Below are 9,612 nucleotides of genomic sequence, written 5' to 3' on the forward strand. Positions count from 1 at the left end.
TTATAATTGATGTAAATGACGAGTTGATGGGTGCAGCACACCAACATGGCACAAGTATACATATGTAACAAACCTGCACGTTACGCACATGTACCCTAGAACTTAAAGTATAATAATAATAATAATAATTTAAAAAGACAAAGAAGGACATTACATAATGGTAAAGGGATCAATGCAACAAAAGCTAACTATCCTAAATATATATGTACCCCCCCAATACAGGAGCACCCAGATTCATAAAACAAGTTCACCTATGGGTTGTGTTTTTCTGGTGGAGTCTTGACTAAAACAGCCTCTCAGATGTTCCAGATTATTTCTAATAACAAGAGGAAGAAGCACCTCTAGAAGGATGGAGTAAAGGCCTCTAGGCTCTTCCTCAGGAGGCTTAAATGCGGCTGCTCCTGCCACCATCCTGTCTCTAGTGCCCTCTGAAATGTTCCAGCACATTTTTTAAGTACTCAACACTGATGGGCAATGGAAAATAGCTTTTGCCATCATTCCCATTAAGGTTGAAGGGTGAAGATATGCTCTTGTATTACAGACAATTAGTAGAAACTGTCCTTGAGAAAGCCTAGATTTTGGACTTACTAAATAACAACTTTAAATCAGCCATTATAAATATATTCAAAGAACTAGGAAACTATGCCTAAAGAGTTAAAGGGGCCAGACACTGTGGCTCACGCCTGTAATCCCTATACTTTGAGAGGCCAAGGCAGGCAGATCACTTGAGGTCAGGAGTTCAAGGCCAACATGGTGAAACCTTGTCTCTCTAAAATTTAAAAAAAAAAAAAATAGCTGGGCGTGGTGATGGGTGCCCATATTCCCAGGTACTCAAGATGCTGAGGGAGGAGAATTGCTTGAACCCGGAAGATGGCGGTTGCAGTGAGCCGAGATCGCGCCACTGCATACCAGCCTGGGCAATAGAGTGAACTCCATCTCAAAAAAAAAAATAAACAGTTAAATGAAAGTAGGAAAATTATATAAGAAATGGAGAATTTCAATACAGAAATAAAAGATTATTTAAAAGAATCCATAGAAATTCAGGAGGTGAAAAGTATAATAACTGGAGTGAAAAAATTACTACAAGGGTACAACGGCAAATATGAACTGGCAGAAGAAAGAAAGCAAACTTAAAAGTCCACTGAGATTATCCAGTCTAAGGAAAAAAAGAAAAAAATGAAGAAAAATGGGCAGTCTTAGAGACTGATGGGATATCAAACATGCCACTGTATAAATAACGAGAGTTCCAGAGGAAGAGGGGAGAGAGAAAGGAACAGAAGAAATATGTGAAGAAATAATGGCCAAGGAAATTTTAAGAAATTTACAGATAGAAATATGTAGAAATTAAACAACATTTCCTGAAAAACCAGTGGGTTAAAGAAGAAATCACAAGGGAAATTCTAAGATACTTTGAAGTGAATGAAAACAAAAACACACATGCCAAAACTTCTTGGATGCAGCCAAAATCATGCTTACAGGAAAATTTTTTCAACTCTAAGTAACTATATTGAAAACTAAAAAAAATCTCAAAGCCTTTATTCATAAACAGCCTGATGATCTTAATAGATGCAGGAAAAGCATCGGACAAAATCCTTTCATAAAACATTCAACAAATTACGAATAAAGGGCAACTCCCTTAACCTCCATGGACATCTATGAAAAACTCACAGCCAGCATTGCACTTAATCCTGAAAGACTGAATATTTTCCTCCTGAGATCAGGAACAAAACAAGGATACCCACTCTTGCCACCTCTGCTCAGCATTCGTCTTAATTAGTTTGGACTGCTATAACAAATTACCATAGACTGGTGGCTTAAACAACAAACATTTATTTCTCACATTTCTGGAGACAGGAAGTCTGAGATTGGGTGCCAGCATGGTCAAGATCTTGATGGGTGCCCTTTCCTGTAGAGAAAGTAAGACTTTCTCTAGTTGCAGATGACCTGATCTTGCATATAAAAAATCTTAAGGAATCCACCAGAAGAAACTAATAGGGCTAACCAGTTCAGTAAGATTGCAGGGTACAAGATCAATAAACAAAAAGGAATTTTATTTCTATGCTAGCAATGAATGATCTGAAAATTAAATAAAGACAATTCTATTTATAATAACATGGATAAAGTTTTTAAATCTGGAAATAAACCCAGCCAAAAAATGCAGAACTTGTAGACTGAAAGCAATAAAACATCATTAAAAGAAATTAAAGAAGACCTATTAAGTTGAAAGATATCCCATATTTATGGAAAGCATAAGATCATTAAGAAGCAATACTCCTGATTTAATCCAGTTTCTATCTAAATCCCTGCAGGCTGCTTTGCAGAAATTAACAAAGTGATCCAAAAATTGTATGGAAACACAAGGGACCCAGAATAGCCAAAACAATCTTGAAAAGTGCAAAGTTGAAGGATTCACACTTTTAGATTTCAAAGTTACAGAAATATAGCAATCAAAAGTGTGGACAGAATATACATATAGATCAGAGAAATAGAATACAGATTTCAGAAACAAACCCTTACATTTATGGTCAATTGATTTTTTTCATGAGGGTGCCAAGACAATTCAGTGGGTGAAAGAATAGTCTTTTCCACAAATGATGCTAGGACAACTATATATCCACATGCAAAAGAATGAAATAGGACCCCTACCTCACATCATATATGAAAAGTTAATTCATAGTACTTCAAAGACTTAAATGAAAGAACTAAAACTACAATTCAGAAGAAAACATAGGCATAGGCTATGGCTTGGATGACTATAATGAAAAAGCAAGTGTTGAAGATGTGGAGGAACTTAGAACCTTCATATACTGCCTGTGAGTGTGTAAAATGGCACACCTACTTTGGAAAACAGTCTGAGAGTTCCTTGAATGGTTAAATATAGGTTACCATATGACTTGGGAATTTCAGCTCTAGGAGCATACCCAAGAGAAGGGCTGCATTCTTTCTGGAAGCCCTGGTGGGGAATTTGTTCTCTTTCCTTTTCCAGGTACAGATTGTCTGCATTGTTTGGGTATTTGGTTTCATTCTTTGTCTTCAAAGCCAGCAATATAGCATCTTTCTCTGGCTCTGCTTCCATCATATGTCCTTGATTAAATTAGCTAGTGGACTATCTAGTTAGTATGTTTTTTCTAGTTTGTATGGCTCTGAAAGAAAGGCAGAAACTATCTAGTTAGTATGTTTTTTCTAGTCTGTATGGCTCTGAAAGAAAGCCCCAGTCAGGGGCTTACAGATGAAACTCCCATCTCCCTGGCACAGAGCACCTGAGGGAAGGAGTGGCTGTGAGCCCAGCATCAACAGTCTTAAAATTTCCTGCCTGCTGACTCTGAAGAGAGCAGATCTCCCAGCACAGCTCTTGAGTTCGGCTAACAGACAGACTACCTCTTCAAGTGGGTCCCTGACCCATATGCCTGCTGACTGAGAGAGACCTCCCAACAGGGGTCAACAGATACCTCATACAGGAGAGCTCTGGCTGGCATCAGGCCAGTGCCCCTCTGCAACTAAGCTTCCAGAGGAAGGAGCAGGCAGTGATCTTTGCAGCCTCCACTGGTGATACCCAGGTGAAGAGGGTCTGGAGTGAACCTCCAGCAAAATGCAGCAACTTGCAGAAGAGGGGCCTGACTTTTAGAAGGAACACTAACAGAAAGCAACAACATCAACAAAAGAGCCACACAAAACCCCATCCAAAGGTCATAAGCCTCAAAGATTAAAGGTAGATAAATGCACGAAGATGAGGAAAAACCAGCACATAAATGCTGAAAATTGCAAAAACAAGAATGCCTCTTCTCCTCCAAATGATCACAACTCCTCTCCAGCAAGGGCACAAATCTGGACAGAGAATGAGATTGATAAACTGACAGAAGTAGGCTTCAAAAGGTGAGTAATAACAAACTCCTCTGAGCTAAAGGAGCATGTTCTAAACCATTGCAAAGAAGCTAAGAACCTTGATAAAATGTTACTGGAACTGCTAAGTAGAAAAACCAGTTTAGGGAAGAACATAAATGACCTGATGGAGCTGAAAAACACAGCACAAGAACTTCATGAAGCATACACAAGTATCAATAGCCGAATACAGTGGGAAAAAGTATATTGGAGATTGAAGATCAACTTACTGAAATAAGGCATGAAGACAAGATTAGAGAAAAAAGATCGGAAAGGAATGAACAAAACCTCCAAGAAATATGGGACTATGTGAAAAGACCAAACCTACAATCAATTGGTGTACCCAAAAGTGATAGGGAGAATGGAACCAAGTTGGAAAACACACTTCAGGATATCCAGGAGAACTTCTCCAACATAGGAAGACAGGCCAACATTCAAATTCAGGGAATACAGAGAACACCCCTAAGATACTCTTCGAGAAGAGCAAGCCCAAGACACATGATCATCAGATTCTCCAAGGTTGAAATGAAGGAAAAATGTTAAGGGCAGCCAGAGAGAAAGCTCAAGTTACCTACAAAGGGAAGCCCATCACACTAACAGCAGATCTCTCTGCAGAAACCCAGCAAGCCAGAAGAGGGTGGGGGCCAATATTCAACACTCTTAAAGAAAAGAATTTTCAACCCAGAATTTCATATCCAGCCAAACTGAGCTTCATAAGTGAAGGAAAAATAAAATCCTCTCCAGACAAGACAAGCAAATGCTGAGGGATCTTTGTCACCACCAGGCCTGTCTTACAAGAGCTCCTGAAGGAAGCACTAAGTATGGAAAGGAAATACTGGTACCAGCCTCTGCAAAAACATGCCAAATTGTAAAGACCATAGAAGCTATGAAGAAACTGCATCAACTAATGTGCAAAAAACCAGCTAGCATCATGATGACAGGATCAAATTCAAACATAACAATATTAACTTTAAATGTAAATGAGCTAAATGCCCCAATTAAAAGACAGACTGGCAAATTGAATAAAGAGTCAAGACCCATCTGTGTGCTGTATTCAGGAGACCCATCTCACATGCAGACACACACATAGGCTCAAAATAAAGGGATGGAGGAATATTCACCAAGCAAATGGAAAGAAAATCAGAACAAAACACAACAAAATAGGGGTTTTAATCCTTATTTCTTATAAAACAGACTTTAAACCAACAAAAATCAAAAAAGACAAAGAAGGACATTATATAATGGTAAAGGGATCAATGCAACAAAAGCTAACTATCCTAAATATATATGCACCCAATACAGGAGCACCCAGATTCATAAAACAAGTTATTAGAGACATACAAAGATATTTAGACTCTCACACAATAATAGTGGGAGATATTTACACCCCACTGTCAATATTAGACAGATCAACAAGACAGAAAATTAACAAGGATATTCAGGACTTGAACTCAGCTCTGGACCAAGTGGACCTAACATACATCTACAGAACTGTCCACCCCAAATCAACAGAATATACATTCTTCTCAGAACCACATAGCACTTATTCTAAAATCGACCACATAATTGGAAGTAAAACACTCCTCTGCAAATGCAAAAGAACAGAAATCATAATAAACTGTCTCTCAGACCACAGTGCAACCAAATTAGAACTCAGGATTAAGAAACGCACTCAAAAGCACACAACTACCTGGAAATTGAACAACCAGCTCCTGAATGACTACTGGGTACATAACGAAATTAAGGCAGAAATAAAGTTCTTTGAAACCAATGAGAACAAAGAGACAATGTACCAGAACCTCTGGAACACAGATAAAGCAGTGTTAAGAGGGAAATTTATAGCACTAAATGCCCACATCAGAAAGCTGGAAAGACCTAAAATTGACACCCTAACATCACAATTAAAAGAACTAGAGCAGCAAGAGCAAACAAATTCAAAAGCTAGCAGAAGACGAGAAATAACTAAGATCAGAGCAGAACTGAAGGAGATAGACACACAAAAAAAAACCCTTCAAAAAAAGCAATGAACCAGGAGCTGGTTTTTTGAAAAGGTTAACAAAATAGATAGACCACTAGGTAGACTAATAAAGAAGAAGAGAGAAAAGAATGAAATAGATGCAATAAAAAATGATAAAGGGGATATCACCACTGAGCCCACAGAAATACAAACTACCTTCAGGGAATACTATAAACACCTCTGCGCAAATAAACTAGAAAATCTAGAAGAAATGGATATTTTCCTGGACACATATACCCTCCAAAGACTAAACCAGGAAGCAGTCAAATCCCTGAATAGACCAATAACAGGTTCTGAAATTGAGGCAGTAATTAATAGCCTACCAACCAAAAACAGTCCAGGACCAGATGGATTCACAGCCGAATTCTACCAGGGGTACAAAGAGGAGCTGGTACCATTCCTTCTGAAACTATTCCAAACAATAGAAAAAGAAGGACTCCTCCCTAACTCGTTTTATGAGGCCAGCATCATCCTGATTCCAAAACCTGGCAGAGACACAACAGAAAAAGATAATTTCAGGCCAATATCCCTGATGAATATCAATGCAAAAATCCTCAATAAAATACTGGCAAACCAAATCCAGCAGCACGTCGAACAGCTTATCCACCATGATCAAGTTGGCTTCATCCCCGGGATGCAAGGCTGGTTCAACATACACAAATCAATAAATGTAATCCATCACATAAACAGAACCAATGACAAAAACCACATGATTATCTCAACAGACACAGAAAAGGCCTCCAATAAAATTTAACATCCATTTATAACATGTAAGGAAAGGGTCCAGTGTCTGTTTTCTGTTTCCCTTATACATCCCTTCATGCTAAAAACTCAATAAACTAGGTATTGATAGAACATATTTCAAAATAATAAATTGTTATTTATGATGAACCCACAGCCAATACCATACTGAACTGGCAAAAGCTGGTAGCATTCCCTTTAAAAACTGGCACAAGACAAGGATGCTCTCTCTCACCACTCCTATTCAACATAGTATTGGAAGTTCTGGCCAAGGCAATCAGGCAAGAGAAAGAAATAAAGGGTATTCAGGTAGGAAGAGAAGAAGTGAAATTGTCTTTGTGTGCAGACAACGTGATTGTATATTTAGAAAACCCCATCATCTCAGCCCCAGAACTCCTTAAGCTGATGAGCAACTTCAGCAACATGTCAGGATACAAAATCAATGTATAAAAATCACAAGCATTCCTATACACCAATAGACAAGCAGAGCCAAATGAGTGAACTCCCATTCACAATTGCTACAAGGAGAACCACAAACCACTGCTCAAGGAAATAAGAGAGGACACAAACAAATGGAAAAACATTCCATGCTCATGGATAGGAAGACCCAATATCATGAAAATGGCCATTCTGCCCAAAGTAATTTATAGATTCAATGCTATTTCCATCAAGCCACCATTGTCTTTCTTTGCAGAGTTAGAAAAAACTACTTTAAACTTTATATGTAGCCAAAAAGGAACCTGTATAGACAAGACAATCCTAAGCAAAAAGAACAAACCCAGAAGCATCACACTATCTGGCTTCAAACTATACTACAAGGCTACAGTAACCAAAATAGCATGGTACTGGTACCAAAACACCACACATCTACAACCATCTGATCTTTGATAAACCTGACAAAAACAAGCAATGGGGAAAGGATTCCCTATTTAATAAATGGTTCTGGGAAAACTGGCTAGCCATATTCAGAAAACTGAAACTGGACCCCTTCCTTACACCTTATACGAAAATTAACTCAAGATGGATTAAAGACTTAAATTTAACATCCAAAACCATAAAAACCATAGAAGAAAACCTAGGCAATGCCATTCAGGACATAGGCATGGGCAAAGACCTCATGACTAAAACACCCAAAGCAATTGCAACAAAAGCCAAAACTGACAAATGGGATCTAATCAAGTTAAAGAGCTTCTGCTCAGCAAAATAAACTATCATCTGAGTTAACTGGCAACCTACAGAATGGGAGAAAATCTATGCAAGTTACCGATCTGATGAAGGTCTAATATCCAGAATCTACAAGGAACTTGTAGAAAACAAATTTACAAGAAAAAAACAAACAACTCCATCAAAAAGTGGACAAAGGATATGAACAGATGCTTCTCAAAAGAAGACATTTATGTGGCCAACAAACATATGAAAAAAATCTCATCATCACTGGTTATTAGAGAGATGCAAATGAAAACCACAATGAGATACCATCTCATGCCAGTCAAAATGGTGATTATTAAAAAGTCAGGAAACAATAGATGCTATTGAGGCTGTGGGAAAATAGAAAAGCTTTTACACTGTTGGTGGGAGTGTAAATTAGTTCAACCATTGTGGAAGACAGTGTGGTGATTCCTCAAGGATCTAGAACCAGAAATACCATTTGACCCAGCAATCCCATTACTGGGTATATACCCAAAGGCTTATAAATTATTCTATTGTAAAGACACATGCGCATGTATGTTTATTGCAGCACTATTTACAATAGCAAAGAATTGGAACCAACCCAAATGCCCATCAGTGATAGACTAGATAGAGAAAATGTCTTATATACATTATGGAATACTATGCAGCCATAAAAAAGAATGAGTTCATGTCCTTTGCAGGGACATGGATGAAGCTGGAAGCCATCATTTTCAGTAAAGTAACACAGGAACAGAAAACCAAACACTATATGTTCTCACTCATAAGTGGGAGTTGAACATTGAGAACACATGGACACAAGAGGGGAACATCTCACACCAGGGCCTGTCAGGGGCAGTGGGAGGCAAGGGGAGGGAGAGCATTAGGAAAAATACCTAATGCATGTGGGGCTTAAAACCTAGATGATGCAGCAAACAACCATGGCACATGTATACCTATGTAACAAACCTGCACGTTCAGCAAATGTCCCAGAACTTTTAAAAAATATCCTAGATGGCATATTCTTTTAATAGAAATAAGACTGTTTCATATACATTGAAAATTGTTGTTTAGCCAGGTACAGTTGCTGAAGCCTGTAATTTCAGCACTTTGGGAAGCCAAGGCAGAAGGATCACTTGAGCCCAGGAGTTTGAGACCAGCCTGTGCAACATAATGAGATCCCACCTCTACAAATATTTTTTAAGTTAGCCAAATGTGTTAGTGCATGCCTATGGTCCTAGCTACTCAGGAGGCTGAGGTGAGCGGATTGCTTGAGCCCAGGAGCTTGAGGCTGCTATGAACTGTGATCACATCACTACACTCCAGCCTGGGCAACAGAGCAAGACCCTGTTTCCTCCCATCGTGCCCCTGACCCCACAGCCATCCCCACACCACCCCCCAACAACAAAAAAAAAGAAAAGAAAATATGTCACCACCTTCCTCAGTTATCTTGGCTAGATCTCTGGTAACTCACTGCAGCTTCTCCATCAGCATTGTTGCCTCACCTTGCACTTTTGTGTTTTGGAGATAGCTGCTTCCCTTAAACCTCATGAATCAATCCCTACTAGCTTCCAACTTTTCTTCTGCAGCTTCCTCACCTCTGTCAGCCTTCATAGAGTTGAAGAGAGTTAGAACCTTACTCTAGATTAGGCTTTGGCTTGAGGGAATTTTGTGTCTGGTTTGATCTAACAAGATAGAGAGAGAGAAGGAGAGAGAGAGAGAGAGAAAGAAGGAGGAGGAGGAGGAGGGGAAGGAAGGAAGGAAGGGAGGGAGGGAGGAGAGGGGAGGAGAGGAGAGGAGAGGAGAGG

The sequence above is a fragment of the Mandrillus leucophaeus genome, unplaced genomic scaffold (genome assembly GCF_000951045.1).
Source record: "Mandrillus leucophaeus isolate KB7577 unplaced genomic scaffold, Mleu.le_1.0 Scaffold394, whole genome shotgun sequence".
NCBI classification, from domain to species: domain Eukaryota; kingdom Metazoa; phylum Chordata; class Mammalia; order Primates; family Cercopithecidae; genus Mandrillus; species Mandrillus leucophaeus.